This window comes from Lolium rigidum, chromosome 5 (assembly GCF_022539505.1).
Source record: "Lolium rigidum isolate FL_2022 chromosome 5, APGP_CSIRO_Lrig_0.1, whole genome shotgun sequence".
NCBI lineage: Eukaryota > Viridiplantae > Streptophyta > Magnoliopsida > Poales > Poaceae > Lolium > Lolium rigidum.
In genome coordinates this window covers 42,860,194-42,880,089 of record NC_061512.1, presented here as the reverse complement: position 1 = coordinate 42,880,089, position 19,896 = coordinate 42,860,194, and positions in this window count along the sequence as shown.

Sequence of the window (19,896 nt, the reverse complement as noted above, 5' to 3'; positions counted from 1 at the left end):
GTGTTCGAGGGAGGGTTCCGGGGAGTGTACGAGGAGTGGGAGGAGTGCAAGAAACAGGTGCACAAGTTCAGCGGCAACCGCTACAAAGGGTACCCGACTAGACACGAGGCGGTTGCCAAGTGGAGGGCGCACCAAGCTAACAAGAGCAAGATGAAGACCTTCCTTGTGCTCTCGCTCTTGCTCACCATCGTCGCGGCGGTACTCTATTTCATCCTAGTGTAGGCGGCGGCCGGTGTCACTTCGTTTGTATCTAGAGATGATGAGAACTTTCTTAATTTGCATGGATTATGAGTTGTATGGAGCTATATGTATAACTCGATCGGGCTCTAAGTAATGTGATGATGATGTGATGATTATATATGTCCATATTATATCTGTCTATATTATATCAGTATATAACCTGTATACGGTGTATAAAACCAGTATAAAACCTGTATAATACACCAGGGAGCACAAAATCGAGTATACCCGTACATAGTTCCGTGGCGCACCAAAAAATAATTCCGTGGCGCACTCTGTTTCGTGGGCGCAGCTACACCACATGCGCCACGGAACTACTTATTTCGTGGCGCACCTGGCCCGGTGCGCCACGGAAACCTTATTTCTGTGGCGCACGACCAGGTGCGCCACAGAAAGCTTATTTTTGTGGCGACGTTTCTGTGGCGCACCACCCGTGCGCCACAGAATCACATTTTCGTGCGCCACTGATGAGGCTTTTCCTACTAGTGCCATCATCACCACCGACGCCTCTCCATCGACCAGCCATGTTTCCCCCATCCATGTGTGAGTAATTCCCCTGCTGTAGGCTGAAGGGGATGGTAGGGATTGGATGAGATTGGTCATGTAATAGTGTAAGATTGTTAGGGCATAGTGCCTAGTGTCCGTAATTGGTACTTTGATGATATTGTTGCAACTTGTTATGCTTAATGCTTGTCACTAGGGCCCGAGTGCCATGATCTCAGATCTGAACATGTTATTATTTCATCATGATATTCATTGTTTATGGTCTTACCTGCAAGTTGTATACACATGTCGCTGTCCGGAACCAATGGCCCCGAAGTGACAGAAATCGGGACAACCGGAGGGGATGGTAGTGATGTGAGAATCACATGTGTTCACGGAGTGTTAATGCTTTGCTCCGGTACTCTATTAAAAGGATTACCTTAATATCCAGTAGATTCCCTTGAGGCCCGGCTGCCACCGGCTGGTAGGACAAAAGATGTTGTGCAAGTTTCTCATTGCGAGCACGTACGACTATAATTGGAACACATGCCTATTGATTGCTTTGTACTTAGACACCGTTTTATTATTATCTCGCAAATGCCCCGCTTGATCGTTACATGAGTTTCTCTCATCCATGCAACGCCCGTTATCCGTCCCCGTGCCTACGGTATTTTAATCCTGCTCGTTTACTATAATCACTATCGCTGTCGTTGTTACTCTGCTGTTGTTATTTCACTACTGCTACTGCTATAAAACTGTTACTACTGATAAACTCTTGCGAGCAAGTCTGTTTCCAGGTGCAGCTGAATTGACAACTCTGCTGTTAAGGCTTTCAAGTATTCTTTGTCTCCCCTTGTGTCGAATCAATAAATTGGGTTTTACTACCCGCGAAGACTGCTGCGATCCCCTATACTTGTGGGTCATCAAGACCGTTTTCTGGCGCCGTTGCCGGGGAGCATAGCTTTATTTGGAAGTTCACTTGGATTGATATTGTTCACTGCAAATTCTCCATCATGGGTAAAACTCGCGATCCTAAAGTCGCCATATTACCATCCACTACAAGAAAAGGTACAACTTTGAGTACCTCTGCTGCTCTTGATTCACCATCTGTGATTGATAAACTTGTTTCACCGCCACAAGCTTCACTTGTCGGTACTTCTGCTGAATCCGAAAACTCTTATGATATTGATAATGTCTCTGCTGTGCTTGATGATAGTGGTTCATTGGGATCCTTTCTAGATGCTACAATTGCTAGGTCTAGACAAATTGAAAATACCGAAACTCCTAATGCTACTACACCTGTTAATTCACCTGAACTTGATTATTCTAGTGATGATCCTGATGAAGATTATGTGGAGCTTAATGATGATTTTATTAATAGATGCAATGCTACTACTGATGCAAGTAAAATTAAAAAGTTTCTCAAACAATATACTGTTAGACATAAGTTATCTCCTGATCCTAAATTTGCCACATCTCCTATATGCATTAAGGATAAAGATTATGATTTTTCTCTTGATTTATCTCATATAGCTATTGTAGAGAAAGCACCCTTTTGTGGTACTGAAAAAGAAAGTGATGTAGAACACATGATTGAACTTTCTTCTATGAGTAGCTTGTTTTCTGATGATATCAAGATGCGTACTTATTTTGTCGCTAAAATTTTTTCCTTTCTCATTAAAGGATGATGCTAAAACTTGGTATAATAATTTACCTCCTGGTTCTATTAAAAGTCCAACTGATTTGCGTGATGTTTTCTTTCGAAAATATTTTCCTGCTAGTGCTCAACATGTTGCTTTACAGAAAATTTATAGATTTGACCAGGGAGATGAAGAGAAATTGCCTCGAGGCTTGGGCAAGATTTTGTTCTCTTATCGAGCTCGACCTGGACATGATTTAGAAAAGAATGATCTACTTGATATATTTTATAGTGGACTAACCATTGAGTCTAGGGCATATTTGGATAGTTGTGCTGGTTGTGTTTTCAGGAAAAGAACTCCAGACGAAGCTGAAGAATTATTGGCTAAAATAGGCCGGAATCATGATGATTGGACTACGCCTGAACCAGTTCCAACGCCAATATTGAAGAAGAGGGGTTTAATTAAATTGAATGATGAAGATATGAGGGAAGCCAAGAAGTCTCTCAAGGAGAAAGGTATTAAATTTGAAGATGTGAAGAATCTACCTCCCATAGAAGATATATGTGAGATAATTCCCCCTTCATCCATGATTGAGGTAAACTCCCTTCAGCGCTTTACTAGGGAAGATATTCCGTATTCAAAACCTCCTGCGCAATGCTTAGATGAGTTTGATAATTATATTGTTAAGCAAGAAAATTTTAATATGAGAGTAGAGAATCACTTAATGGAAAATTCTCGAGCTATTGGTGAATTGCATGATATTGTGGAGAGAACCTCCAATGATGTTAAGATGCTTGTTAAACATTTTCAAATGGTTCAAACTCAAATTGATCAACTCACTAAAGTGCAAAATGACTTATTAAAAAATAATTCTAAAGAGAAACATGCTTATGAAGTAACAACTAGAGGTGGTGTTTCTACCCAGGATCCTCTATATCCTGAAGGGCATCCAAAAGAATTGAACAAGATTCTCAACGCATTGAACCTAGTGCTCCATCTAAGAAAAAAAAAGAAACATAAAATGTTGTAGAATCCTCTGAACCTGTTAATGATCCTAATAGTATTTCTATTTCCGATGCTGAAACTAAAAGTGGTAATGAACATGATAATAATAATGGTAATGATAAGAATGATGTTTCTGATAAAGAAGAAGTTGAAGATGAACCTGAAAAGCAAGATAAAAATAAGAAGTATACTAAAGAAGATTTTATTGCTAAGAAACATGGTAATGAAAGGGGACTGATGTCTACGGGTGCTTCTATTCTTGTAGACAGTGTTGGGCCTCCAAGAGCAGAGGTTTGTAGAACAGCAGCAAGTTTCCCTTAAGTGGATCACCCAAGGTTTATCGATCTCAGGGAGGAAGAGGTCAAAGATATCCCTCTCATGCAACCCCGCAACCACAAAGCAAGAAGTCTCTTGTGTCCCCAACACACCTAATAGGTGCACTAGTTCGGCGAAGAGATAGTGAAATACAGGTGGTATGAATGAATATGAGCAGTAGTAACGGCGCCGTGAAAATAGCTTGTCTGGCGTGTGGTTGATGGTGGTAATATGGTAGCAAGTAGTAACGCAGAGAAAACAGTAAACAAGCAGCAATAGCAGTATTTAGGAACAAGGCCTAGGGAATAGACTTTCACTAGTGGACACTCTCAACATTGATCACATAACAGAAGATAAATGCATACTCTACACTCTTGTTGGATGATGAACACATTGCGTAGGATTACACGAACCCTCAATGCCGGAGTTAACAAGCTCCACAATTCAATGTTCATATTTAATAACCTTAGAGTGCATGAAAGATCAATTCGACTAAACCAAGTACTAACATAGTATGCACACTCGTCACCTTCACACTATGTAGGAGGAATAGATCACATCAATACCATCATAGCAATAGTTAACTTCATAATCTACAAGAGATCATAATCATAGCTTACGCCAAGTACTAACACGGATGCACACACTCGTCACCATTACACCGTGCAGGAGGAATAAAACTACTTTAATAACATTGCTAGAGTAGCACATAGATAAATTGTGATACAAAACACATTGCAATCATAAAGAGATATAAATAAGAACTTCACTATGCCATTCATAACAGCGAATAAGTATTCTGTGAAATATAGCCTAAGAGACCCACACGGTGCACACACTGTCACCTTTACACACGTGGGACAAGGAGTCTCCGGAGATCACATAAGTAAAACTCACTTGACTAGCATAATGACATCTAGATTACAAGCATCATCATATGAATCTCAATCATGTAAGGCAGCTCATGAGATTATTGTATTGAAGCACATAGGAGAGAGATGAACCACATAGCTACCGGTACAGCCCCGAGCCTCGATGGAGAACTACTCCTCCTCATGGGAGCAGCAGCGGTGATGAAGATGGCGGTGGAGATGGCAGCGGTGTCGATGGAGAAGCCTTCCGGGGGCACTTCCCCGTTCCGGCGGCGTGCCGGAACAGAGACTCCTGTCCCCCAGATCTTGGCTTCGCGATGGCGGCGGCTCTGGAAGGTTTCTCGTACCGTGGCTCTTTTTGTCTCGTAGTTTTAGGTCTGGGACCTTTATATAGGCGAAGAGGCGGCGTCAGAAGGTCGAAGGGGCGACGACACCATAGGGGGCACGGCCCGGGCCCGGCCGCGCCACCCTCGTCGTCCGGGGCCCACGGGGCCCTCCTCCGGCGGCTCTCGGGTGTTCCGGATGCTTCCGGGCAAAATAGGAACCCGGGCGTTGATTTCGTCCAATTCCGAGAATATTTCGTTACTAGGATTTCCGAAACCAAAAACAGCAGAAAACGAGAACCGGCACTTCGGCATCTTGTTAATAGGTTAGTTCCAGAAAATGCATAAATATGACATATAATGTGTACAAAACATGTAGATATCATCAATAATGTGGCATGGATCATAAGAAATTATCGATACGTCGGAGACGTATCAGCATCCCCAAGCTTAGTTTCTGCTCGTCCCGAGCAGGTAAACGATAACACAGATAATTTCTGAAGTGACATGCCATCATAACCTTGATCATACTATTGTAAGCATATGTAATGAATGCAGCGATCAAAACAATGGTAATGACATGAGTAAACAACTGAATCATAAAGCAAAGACTTTTCATGAATAGCACTTAAAGACAAGCATCAATAAGTCTTGCATAAGAGTTAACTCATAAAGCAATAAATCAAAGTAAAGGTATTGAAGCAACACAAAGGAAGATTAAGTTTCAGCGGTTTCTTTCAACTTGTAACATGTATATCTCATGGATAATTGTCAATGCAAAGCAATATAACAAGTGCAATAAGCAAGTATGTAAGAATCAATGCACAGTTCACACAAGTGTTTGCTTCTTGAGGTGGAGAGAAATAGGTGAACTGACTCAACATAAAAGTAAAAGAAAGGTCCTTCAAAGAGGAAAGCATCGATTGCTATATTTGTGCTAGAGCTTTTATTTTGAAAACATGAAACAATTTTGTCAACGGTAGTGATAAAGCATATGTATCATGTAAATTATATCTTACAAGTTGCAAGCCTCATGCATAGTGTACTAATAGTGCCCGCACCTTGTCCTAATTAGCTTGGATTAACACGGATTATCATTGCATAGCATATGTTTCAACCAAGTGTCACAAAGGGGTACCTCTATGCCGCCTGTACAAAGGTCTAAGGAGAAAGCTCGCATTGGATTTCTCGCTTTTGATTATTCTCAACTTAGACATCCATACCGGGACAACATAGACAACGAGATAATGGACTCCTCTTTTAATGCTTAAGCATTCAACAACGATTAATATTCTCATAAGAGATTGAGGTTTTATGTCCAAAGCTGAAACTTCCACCATGATTCATGGCTTCGGTTAGCGGCCCAATGTTCTTCTCTAACGAGTATGCATACTCAAACCATTTGATTGTGAAAACCGCCCTTACTTCGGACAAGACGAACATGCATAGCAACTCACATGATATTCAACAAAGAGTAGATGGCGTCCCCAGGAACATGGTTATCGCACAACAAGCAACTTAATAAGAGATAAAGTACATAAGTACATATTCAATACCACAATAGTTTTTAGGCTATTTGTCCCATGAGCTATATATTGCAAAGGCGAATGATGGAAATTTTAAAGGTAGCACTCAAGCAATTTACTATGGAATGGCGGAGAAATACCATGTAGTAGGTGGGTATGGTGGACACAAATGGCATAGTGGTTGGCTCAAGGATTTTGGATGCATGAGAAGTATTCCCTCTCGATACAAGGTTTAGGCTAGCAAGGTTTATTTGAAACAAACACAAGGATGAACGGTGCAGCAAAACTTACAGAAAAGACATATTGTAAACATTATAAGACTGTACACCGTCTTCCTTGTTGTTCAAACTCTTTACTAGAAATTATCTAGACCTTAGAGAGACCAATTATGCAAACCAAATTTTAGCAAGCTCTATGTATTTCTTCATCAATAGGTGCAAAGTATATGATGCAAGAGCTTAAACATGAGCACAACAATTGCCAAGTATCACATTATCCAAGACATTTTACCAATTACTACATGTAGCATTTTCCGTTTCCAACCATATAACAATTAACGAAGCAGTTTCAACCTTCGCCATGAACATTAAAAGCTAAGAACACATGTGTTCATACGAACCAGCGGAGCGTGTCTCTCTCCCACACAAGGATGAACTTATTCAAACATAAACAAAAACAAAAACAAACAGACGCTCCAAGTAAAGTACATAAGATGTGACCGAATAAAAATATAGTTTCAAGAGAAGAAACCCGATAAGTTGTCGATGAAGAAGGGGATGCCTTGGGCATCCCCAAGCTTAGATGCTTGAGTCTTCTTGAAATATGCAGGGATGAACCACCGGGGCATCCCCAAGCTTAGACTCTTCACTCTTCTTGATCATAGTATATCATCCTCCTCTCTTGACCCTTGAAAATTTCCTCCACACCAAACTCGAAACAAACTCATTAGAGGGTTAGTGCATAATCAAAAATTCACATGTTCAGAGGTGACACAATCATTCTTAACACTTCTGGACATTGCTCAAGGCTACTGGAAGGTAATGGAACAAAGAAATCCACCCAACACAGCGAAAGAAGCAATGCGAAATAAAAGGCAGAATCTGTCAAAACAGAACAGTCCGTAAAGACGAATTTTAAAATGGCACCAGACATGCTCAGATGAAAATACCCAAATTGAATGAAAGTTGCGTACATATCTGAGGATCACTCACGTAAATTGGCATAATTTTCTGAGTTACCTACAGAGAATTAGACCCAGATTCGTGACAGCAAAGAAATCTGTTTCCGCGCAGTAATCCAAATCTAGTATCAACCTTTCTATCAACGACTTTACTTGGCACAACAAAACACAAAACTAAGATAAGGAGAGGTTGCTACAGTAGTAAACAACTTCCAAGACACAAATATAAAACAAAGTACTGTAGCAAAATAACACATGGGTTATCTCCCAAGAAGTTCTTTCTTTATAGCCGTTAAGATGGGCTCAGCAGTTTTAATGATGCACTTGCAAGAAATAGTAGTTGAAGCAAAAGAGAGCATCTAGAAGCAAATTCAAAACACATTTAAGTCTAACATGCTTCCTATGCATAGGAATCTTGTAAATAAACAAGTTCATGAAGAGCAAAGTGACAAGCATAGGAAGATAAAACAAGTGTAGCTTCAAAAATTTCAGCACATAGAGAGGTGTTTTAGTAATATGAAAATTTCTACAACCATATTTTCCTCTCTCATAATAACTTTCAGTAGCAACATGAGCAAACTCAACAATATAACTATCACATAAAGCATTCTTATCATGAGTCTCATGCATAAAATTATTACTCTCCACATAGGCATAATCAATTTTATTAGTTGTAGTGGGAGCAAATTCAACAAAGTAGCTATCATTATTATTCTCATCAAGTGTAGGAGGCATAGTATAATCACAACAAAATTTACTCTCCATAGTAGGTTGTACCAAAAGACCACTATTATAATCATCATAAATAGGAGGCAAAGTATCATCAAAGAAAATTTTCTCCTCAATGCTTGGGGGACTAAAAAGATCATGAAAACCAGCTTCCCCAAGCTTAGAACTTTCTATATCATTATCAACAATGGTGTTCAAAGCGTTCATACTAATATTACTACCAGCATGCAAATAAGGTTTCATAGGTTTTTTAATTTTCGCATCAAACAATCCATGTTTTAAATCAGGAAATAGAATAAGAAGCTCATTGTTGTCCATTATGCCAAACTAGTGTAAACAAGAAACAAAAAGATGCAATTGCAGGATCTAAAGGAAATAGCTTCGAGCACAAACACAATGGCGCCGAGAAAAGTACGTTACCGGGAACCGGAGTATGAGTGCCTTTTTACCTTTCCTCCCCGCAACGGCGCCGGAAAATAGCTTGATGTCTACGGGTGCTTCTATTCTTGTAGACAGTGTTGGGCCTCCAAGAGCGAGAGGTTTGTAGAACAGCGGCAAGTTTCCCTTAAGTGGATCACCCAAGGTTTATCGATCTCGGGGAGGAAGAGGTCAAAGATATCCCTCTCATGCAACCCTGCAACCACAAAGCAAGAAGTCTCTTGTGTCCCCAACACACCTAATAGGTGCACTAGTTCGGCGAAGAGATAGTGAAATACAGGTGGTATGAATGAATATGAGCAGTAGTAACGGCGCCGTGAAAATAGCTTGTCTGGCGTGTGGTTGATGGTGGTAATATGGTAGCAGTAGTAACGCTGATAAAACAGTAAACAAGCAGCAATAGCAGTATTTAGGAACAAGGACTAGGGAATAGACTTTCACTAGTGGACACTCTCAACATTGATCACATAACAGAAGATAAATGCATACTCTACACTCTTGTTGGATGATGAACACATTGCGTAGGATTACACGAACCCTCAATGCCGGAGTTAACAAGCTCCACAATTCAATGTTCATATTTAAATAACCTTAGAGTGCATGAAAGATCAATTCGACTAAACCAAGTACTAACATAGTATGCACACTGTCACCTTCACACTATGTAGGAGGAATAGATCACATCAATACCATCATAGCAATAGTTAACTTCATAATCTACAAGAGATCATAATCATAGCTTACGCCAAGTACTAACACGGATGCACACACTGTCACCATTACACCGTGCAGGAGGAATAAAACTACTTTAATAACATTGCTAGATCAGAGTAGCACATAGATAAATTGTGATACAAAACACATTGCAATCATAAAGAGATATAAATAAGCACTTCACTATGCCATTCATAACAGCGAATAAGTATTCTGTGAAATATAGCCTAAGAGACCCACACGGTGCACACATCGTCACCTTTACACACGTGGGACAAGGAGTCTCCGGAGATCACATAAGTAAAACTCACTTGACTAGCATAATGACATCTAGATTACAAGCATCATCATATGAATCTCAATCATGTAAGGCAGCTCATGAGATTATTGTATTGAAGCACATAGGAGAGAGATGAACCACATAGCTACCGGTACAGCCCCGAGCCTCGATGGAGAACTACTCCCTCCTCATGGGAGCAGCGAGCGGTGATGAAGATGGCGGTGGAGATGGCAGCGGTGTCGATGGAGAAGCCTTCCGGGGGCACTTCCCCGTTCCGGCGGCGTGCCGGAACAGAGACTCCTGTCCCCCAGATCTTGGCTTCGCGATGGCGGCGGCTCTGGAAGGTTTCTCGTACCGTGGCTCTTTTTGTCTCGTAGTTTTAGGTCTGGGACCTTTATATAGGCGAAGAGGCGGCGTCAGAAGGTCGAAGGGGCGACGACACCATAGGGGGGCGCGGCCTAGGCCCTGGCCGCGCCACCCTGTCGTCTGGGGCCCACAGGGCCCTCCTCTGGCGGCTCTCGGGTGTTCTGGATGCTTCCGGGCAAAATAGGAACCTGGGCGTTGATTTCGTCCAATTCCGAGAATATTTCGTTACTAGGATTTCTGAAACCAAAAACAGCGAGAAAACAGAAGCTGGCACTTCGGCATCTTGTTAATAGGTTAGTTCCAGAAAATGCATAAATATGACATATAATGTGTACAAAACATGTAGATATCATCAATAATGTGGCATGGATCATAAGAAATTATCGATACGTCGGAGACGTATCAGGGACCTTGGGTGCAAAAGCAAATGCCTTTTCCTGCTAAGAAACTAAAATCAAAGGAAGAAGAACACTATAATAAATTTTGTGATTGGATGAAACCTTTATTCTTACAAATCCGTTTGACTGATGCTATTAAATTGCCTCCTTATTCAAAGTATATGAAAGATATTGTTACTAACAAAAGGAAAATCCCCAATGAGGAAATTTCCACTATGCTTGCTAATTACTCCTTCAATGGCAAAGTTCCAAAGAAGTTGGGCGACCCAGGTATACCTACTATTCCTTGTTCTATTAAGAATAATTATGTTAAAACTGCTCTATGTGACTTGGGAGCCGGTGTTAGTGTTATGCCTTTTTCTCTTTATAAGAGACTTTACTTAGATAAGTTGATACCTATTGATATATCTTTGCAAATGGCTGATAAATCTACTGCTATTCCTGTTGGTATATGTGAGGATGTTCCTGTTCAAGTTACTAATAATCGCTTGATATTAGCTGATTTTGTTGTGTTGGAAATGCTCGAAGATGATAATATGTCTATTATTCTTGGGAGACCTTTTCTTAACACCGCAGGGGCTGTTATTGATTGCAATAAAGGAAAGGTTACTTTCAATGTTGATGATAGGGAGCACACTGTCTATTTCCCCAAGAGGATTGATAAAGTATGTGGAGTTAATACTATTTCTAATGTGAGAACTATCAAAGTGGGAACTATCGATTGTCCTATATATGAGCCTAAAGAAGAATATCAAACTCTTGTGATTGGATCCATATCAATACAATTCAAGGTAACATGATTGATTTGAGGTTTATTTCTTCTTATGCTATGTAAAATTTATTTGGTGGCAAGACTTGATCAACCTTGTTAACAAATACTTTTTATATGCATAGAGGAGGTAAACAACATCTCTTTCTTCCTCCACTTGTTCTACTTGCTGTAGCACTTTTGTTTTGTAAAGTTCCTTAGTTAATTAGAGATTTCAAAAAATTTCCTGGCCAGTAATAATAAACTTAATATCCAGAAATGTGCATTTTTCAAAGTTTTCAAAAATTTACAAAAATTATACCATTGGTCCTATTTTTCGACGAGGCACCTGGGAGCACCTGGGGATGACCAGTGGGGCACCCCAGGGTGGCACCCCACAGGCCGGCGCGACCAGCAAGGGGGCGCGCCACCCTGGTGTGTGGGTCCCCCTTTGCCCCACTTCAGCATCTCTTCCTCCCACATTCTTCTCTCTCCCGAAAAAACTCGCACCAGGTTCCTCTCACTCGCGTTTTTGCTCAAGAACTCCAGATTTCTCGATCTCTTTGCTCAGCCCAGACTTCTGTCTGAAATTTGGCACATTTGCTCTCCGGTATGTGACTCCTCCGATTATCCAAGTAGAATTTTGTTTGGTGGAGTATATCTCGAATATTTTGCTGCTGTAGGTAACATGTTTAGTGAGCTTGCATGCTTGTTCTAAGTGGTAGAAACTAGTTTTGATGCATGATTAGTACTCTAGCAAGTTCCTATGGTAGTTTCCCTCAATTATATGTCACCAAATCAAGTTTTATATTGTTTGTTGAAAAATTTCAGAAAAGGGGGATGGACAACTTTAACTTTGGAGAAGTGTTCCAAGGGGAGACAACAAGCACGGGGAGGCCCTCGAGGTCATCCACCCGATTTAGGCAATCCTACAATGAGGATCTCATCGCACCAAGCTTCGCACCCGAGGAAGACAATGGAGTCCCTAACGCTTCATCCTTCCCATGTTATGACTTTTTGAGAAATGCAGGTTTGTTGGATGATTTCTTGACCCTCGTCGGTAAGGCGAGGCTTAACCACCTATGTGGGAGATGAGAGTGAGCAATACTACACGCTCACTAAAATCTTTGTGGAGAGCTTCAAGTTCAATAATAAGCACTTTCACCCGACAGTTTCATTCAAGATCTATGGTAAACCTATTACTATGAAGTTGGAAATTTTTTGTGCTTGCATTGGGTATTGTCCACTGTAGGTACAGCAAGGAAGATCGAGGACAACCCCAAGGAATTGCTGGAGCTCTATCGAGGGATCACCAATGATGATTGTCGCACCATTCAGCGTGGCAAGATAAGAAACATCCAACTCCCCGCCATTAAGTGTTTTGCTTATTACATTGACACTAGCATTGTTGGTAGGGAGAACACTAGTAACATATCTAGCTATCACCTTGGTTTCTTAATTGCTGCACTCACTGGGGACACGCCTTATCATCTTGGTGCTCTTGTTGCTCGCCGCTTGTCTAACAAGGGGCCTATATTTGGAGGAATTATTGCTTCACGCGTTTTAGCATATTTAGAGCTTCCTCTTGACCCTAATGATGTAAAAATAACTCCTATGAGGCTCGATATTGGTGCTATGAAGAGTCATCAATTTGTTACAACCGACTCTAGTTTAGATAAGATTATCTATAGAATATTGTTTGCTGACGGGGAAGAGAGGGAAATCCTTTTGCCGCGACCAGATTTGTTCAGTATTGACAGGAAACCATGGTCGCGCACTAAGGAGGAGGTGGATGAGCAATTAAAGATACAAGGCTTCCACCAGCAGCATGACTCCGAGGACGCCGAGCCCTCCTACGACTACACCGTCACGTATCCGGGTGCTTCTTCTAGCACATACCCGAATATGATCCATCTTCGTACTACGGAGGTGCTACTTCATGGGCACCATGGGATTGATCTCCACTTAGGCCAAAAGCCTAAGCTTGGGGGGAGGTATACTGGCATCACTCATTCTTTGCATATTATGGTTGCTGGATACTTGTATATACTTGTTTAGTTTCTTTGAGTGGTTTTCTAATGAGAGGAAGATGATATTTGGGGAAGTGCTGCCTGAAAACAGATTCTGGACTGTTACTAAAAAAAATCGTGCGCACAGCCAGAACGTTATTTTGAGCTGCCAATTTTTGTGCATGTTCCCCAGGTTGTTATCTAACTTTCATTAGTTGAACACTTTTCGATCTGAGCAACGGAAGTTTTTTGTAAAAATCGATTTCTGTACTGCTGTCAGGTTTTGGCAGATTTCTGCCATCCTGCTTTTCTGTGTTTCTTTTAGTTTTCATTTTCTTATTCTTACTTTGTTTATTTCCTAAAACACAAAAAGACCAAAAATATTTCTGTTGTTTCTCTTCACCACTTGTTTATTTTAGTTTCTTGCTTTTATCATACTTTATTTGCTATCGTTGGTTTGCTATAAGAAAATCCAAAAAGATTTTGCTTTGTTTGCTTGTTTCCTTTTGTTCTTGTTTCCAAATTCGAAAACACCAAAAATATTTGCTGTTCTTCTTTGGTTTTGTAAAGTTCTTTATGAGTTCAATGGTCTTCGGTGGCTGGAGCGTGGTTTTTATTCCATATTATTCAAGCTACACAAGTGAAAAGGCAATAATGACGATCTACGACAATCTGATTGTGGTGAGAGGCTGGTATGAACTCTATTTGTTTTCATTTTTGTACATATACTCATCCATGTGAGCATGCTTAGTTGGTTCATGTGAGGTATATGTCATTTAAGAAAGTCTAGTAGTTCATGATCTCTCATGTTTAGCTCCAATTTATTAATATGAGTAGCATGTCATGGATGTTTGCTTGCCTTTGTTTTATTCATAAATAGATATGATATTGTGGTATCCTCCTCCGAATAATTCGTTTGGATTAACTTGGCACATGCTCACGCATGCATATGACTGAACAAAAGTCAATTAAGCCTCGATGATTTACATTGCTTCGAGTTCTTGTATCACTCTTATGCCTCGGTTAATTTATTTTGCCGCAAGCATGATTATGACGATTGTTGCTCTCTTGATTTGTCGCTCCCTAGTCTTTTGCTAGCCTTCACTTGTACTGAGCGGGAACACTGCTCGTGCTTCCAAACCCCTGAAAACCAAGTTGTTCCAAAGTGTCCACCATAAATACCTATGCATGGCATTTCAAACCATTCCAAGTAAATTCTCATGCGCTACCTTTAAACCTTCAAAATGCTTCTCAATTTGTGTTAATGTTTCATAGCTCATGAGGAAGTATGTGGTGTTTAACTTTCAACCTTGTCATTTACTCTTGACGGACTTTCATTATGGACTAGTGGCACATCCGCTTATCCAATAATTTTGCAAAAGGAGCTGGCAATGGGGTTCCCAGCCCCGATTAATCAAACTTTACTAATAATTCTCTTCACATGTTTTGCTCTGATTCATCAGTAAGCAACTTAATTTTGCAAATAGACACTCCTCCATGGTATGTGATTGATGGAAGGCACCGAGGATTCGGTTAGCCATGGCTTGTGTAAGCAAAGGTTGGGGGGAGTGTCACCCATAATAAAACTAAAATACGTGTGTAAACAAAAGAGAAGAGGGATGATCTACCTTGCTGGTAGAGATAACATCCTTCATGGGAGCCGCTCTTGGAAGTCCGGATGGCGAGGTAGTTGGTGTACCCATTACCATTCGTTGACAACAACAAACACCTCTCAAAACAATTTTACTCCTGTTTAAAAAATGAAAAGCTCTAGCGCATGTTAATCCACTGCTTCCCTCTGCGAAGGGTCAATCTTTTACTTTTACATTGAGTCTCCATCCTTTCTTTGAGTACTTTCTTGAGAGCACAGCTGTCATTCTTAGTGTAATATGCTTGTCTCAAAATATGATTGATTGTGGTATAACTTTGATGCTTTTATCTTTGACAATCACTATTTCTAGTCTTTCTATGAACTTCAGAGGTGCCTGAGCATTTATGTTTTGCTGATCAAATATGGGCAAGCGAGATACCACTTTATCATATCATTCTATGAACATTGCAATCCTGCTTATATACATGATTCATGATGCTTATTATTAATTGTTGGTACCTTTCCATGATTGACATAGCTATTAGATGATCTTATTTGCATGTATCTTATTATGAACTGCCTAAGTGTTAGCCATAGCATGAGAATATTTACATCATATGAACAAATGTGTTCGTGAAAGTTCTTTTATCGCTCGGTTGTTAACTGAATTGCTTGAGGACAAGCAATAAGCTAAGCTTGGGGGAGTTGATACGTCCAAAACGTATCTACTTTCCCGAACACTTTTGCTATTGTTTTGCCTCTAATTTGTGTATTTTGGATGCAACTAACACGGACTAACGCTGTTTTCAACAGAGCCGATTACGGTGTCTCGTTTTTGTGCGAAATTCAACTTTCCAGGAAAATCCTCGGAATTTATGCAGAAGGTCCTATTTTCCTAGAATATTGGCGGAGCCAGAAGGGCGAGCCAGGTGGGGGCACGAGGGCCCCACACACTAGGCCGGCGCGGCCCAGGAGGGGCCCGCGCGGCCCTAGTGTGTGGCGGCCTCGGTCGGCCCCCGACGCCCTCTTTCGGACTACTTATTGCCTTCGACCTAAAAACGCACGGGGAGAGGTCGAAGTCGCCGAAACCCTCCGAACGCCGCCACATCGCGAAACTCCGTCTCGGGAGCCGAAGTCTCCGTTACGGCACTCCGCCGGGACGGGGAATTGGAGGAGATCATCGCCATCATCACCACCGACGCCTCTCCATCGACCAGCCATGTTTCCCCCATCCATGTGTGAGTAATTCCCCCGCTGTAGGCTGAAGGGGATGGTAGGGATTGGATGAGATTGGTCATGTAATAGTGTAAGATTGTTAGGGCATAGTGCCTAGTGTCCGTAATTGGTACTTTGATGATATTGTTGCAACTTGTTATGCTTAATGCTTGTCACTAGGGCCCGAGTGCCATGATCTCAGATCTGAACATGTTATTATTTCATCATGATATTCATTGTTTATGGTCTTACCTGCAAGTTGTATACACATGTCGTCTGTCCGGAACCAATGGCCCCGAAGTGACGGAAATCGGGACAACCGGAGGGATGGTAGTGATGTGAGGATCACATGTGTTCACGGAGTGTTAATGCTTTGCTCCGGTACTCTATTAAAAGGAGTACCTTAATATCCGATAGATTCCCTTGAGGCCCGGCTGCCATCGGTCTGGTAGGACAAAAGATGTTGTGCAAGTTTCTCATTGCGAGCACGTACGACTATAATTGGAACACATGCCTATTGATTGCTTTGTACTTAGACACCGTTTTATTATTATACGCAAATGCCACCGTTGACTTGTTACATGAGTTTCTCTCATCCATGCAACGCCCGTTATCCGTCCCCGTGCCTACGGTATTTTAATCCTCGCTGTTTACTATAATCACTACTGCTTGTCATTTGTTACTCTGCTGCTTGTTATTTCACTACGCTGTCTGCTATAAAGCTGTTACTCTTGATAAACTCTTGCGAGCAAGTCTGTTTCCAGGTGCAGCTGAATTGACAACTCCGCTGTTAAGGCTTTCAAGTATTCTTTGTCTCCCCTTGTGCCGAATCAATAAATTGGGTTTTACTACCCGCGAAGACTGCTGCGATCTCCTATACTTGTGGGTCATCAGTAAGCATGGATCCTTCTTAGTCAGTCACTCTAAAATGAAGCTTTTGATAGGTTTTTGAAATTTCCATGTTTGAAACCCAAAACCACTTCTCTTCATGCTTGACTTCATAAGATCAGAGTTAGGGGGTAGATATACATGATTTGTCTTGTTTGGATATATCTAGACCTTGTTTATCAACTTGAATGCTTACGATATGACACAAGAAGACTATGTGCTTTTGTTTTTCATTTTTCTGATTTTTTTGAATTTTGATGCCCATTTGTATCTTGGACAAATCCTAGGTTTGACAATGATTTAAACAAGTTTAAAATATGAAAATGCAAAGGTAAGCATGGATCCTTCTTAGTCACTCTAAAATGAAGCTTTTGGGAGGTTTTTGAAATTTCCATGTTTGAAACCCAAAACCACTTCTCTTCATGCTTGACTTCATAAGATCGAGTTTAGGGGTTAGGGTATAGATACATGATTTGTCCGGTTTGATTATGTATAGACCTTGTTTATCAACTTGAATGCTTACTATATGACATAAGAAAACTATGTGCCTTGGTTTTTCATTTTTCTGATTTTTTTAAATTTTGATGCCCATTTGAATCTTGGTCAAATCCTAGGATTGACCAAGATTTAAACAAGTTTAAAACATGAAAATGAAAAGGGAAGCATGTATCCTTCTTAGTCACTCTAAAATGAAGTTTTTGGGAGGTTTTTGAAATTTCCATGTTTGAAACCCAAAACCACTTCTCTTCATGCTTGACTTCATAAGACATAGTTTAGGGGTTAGAGGGTAGATACATGATTTGTATGGTTTGAATATGTCTAGACCTTGTTTATCAACTTTAATGCTTACTATATGACATAACAAGACTATGTGCTTTGGTTTTTCATTTTTCTATTTTTTTTGAATTTTCTGCCCATTTGAATCTTGGTCAAATCCTAGGTTTGACCAAGATTTAGACAAGTTTAACACGTGAAAACGAATAAGTAAGCCTGATAATCCCATTTGTTGACTCATTTAACTAGTTAATCCCATTTGCTGACTCTCTGTTGACCATCCACTTGAGGTAAAACTGAGTATATTGCACTAGCCAGTATTAGTACTCAAGGGGAAAACTGAGCACACACAAAATGCTAAATTTCCAGGGTTAGACTCGAGTACGCGTGTTGCGGTGCAGAAGTGGAAGACGTGCAGTTGTTGACGCGTAGACGCGGGTCGCGGTGCAGAAGTCGAAGACGTGCAATCGTGGACGCGTGTCGCGTTGCTTGCCCAAGACGTGCAGACGTTCAATGGTGGACGCGTAGGACGCGGGTTGCATTAACCACCCCTCGCCTTTATAGACGCCTCCTCGCACTATCTCTGTCACTCTCACTAGCTCATGCAGCGCCTCCTCTCACGTCCCATCATCTTCTCCAAAGCAAAAAACCCTCTCCCTCTCTGCCGGCGAGATGGCCAAGGAGAATGCGAATCCCATCGTCCATGACGCCGTCGGCTCCAAGCGCGACGCCTCCCTCTTCGACGCCGTCCCCTCAACGGCCGTCGCCGCCGCCGGTGGCGGTCGGATCCCGCCGGGATGGGACCCCTATGAGGAGGTGCCGTACATCTCGCCTCCGAACCCCTACGACACCTGCATGGACGACCCATGGAACGAGGTAACTATGGTTTGCTCCCTTTTTTGTTCCCCAATCCATTTTGAACCCTATTTTTGCTGGTTCCCATAGTAACTATTAGTGCCGATCTGTAGATGGATGAGTATTGGGTTAATATTTGCGCCGATTTTATTCCATTTTGCTTCGATCCCTTCTTGATTTCGCTTAAGATTTGGAGTTCGGCCGTTCGGTTAATTTATGCAAGTAATAATAAGATCTCAATCAGTTAATTTATGCAAGTAATCATGGGATCTCAATCAGTTACTTTATGCACGAATCAAAAGATATCAACCGTTTAATTTTGCAAATAATCTGGAATCTGTTCAAATTCAGATCTGGAATCTGTTTCTTTGCCTATGATGAATCGTTGGGCACAAATTTTCACAGGGAGGTTTCAGTGAACCATTGCTGTGTACAAATCTGTTGTGCATGAGCTTTGGTTCACTGACTCCATCCCTGTAGACATATAATAGTGTCTACTCTAACAGAGGCTGGCTCTGTTTTTCCTTACTTTGTTATCATGCACGTTAGTCATCGTTTCAACTCATTCACTCATAGTTCCCGTTTGATATGGATCAGCTGTCTGGCAGCGACGTTGGCAGCGACGAAGAGGACCAGCACGTCAAGACTCGCCAGGTGCTGCGGAGGCTGCAGGTCGGCCAGTACGTCTCCTACTTCGCCAAGGGTGTCTACAGGTGCCCCTTCTGCACTAGGAGACTCGGCGGCACTGACTTCAACTGCCTCCTCACGCATGCCGAGAACATCGGCAACACCTTCCCCAAGGTCGGCATGACGGTGAACCCCTACTCCTTCCGCGCCAAGCACAAGGCGCTCGGCATGCACCTCCGCAGCGTCCAGCGGGTGGAGATCTCCGCCGGGCGCATGCCTCCGCTCAAGCCCAAGGCTCCCAAGGGGAGCAACAAGTGGAGGCAGAGGCAAATGGGGTAGGCGGAGTCCTGTACGTGTGTTGCTGCTGCTGCTGCAAAGCAGCTTCTATTTTGTTGTTAGCTAGGGATCCCTTGTTGTTATGTTGTTAGTATGATGGTGTTGTGAAGAACCTCGAACCTGTTACTATGTTGGCTGCTGTGTATGCAGCTTATTATCTAGGGAGGGATCCCTATTATCTATCCCTATTCTACTATATTTTGTTGGCCCTACTTTGTTTTCTCGATTTACTATGACCGTGAATTTGTCGTACATTACCCTGGAGATTTGCTTCTAGATGTACATACATATGGAGCAGAGGGAGTACTCCTACTAGATTTGCTGCCATATTGGGCAAACAACGA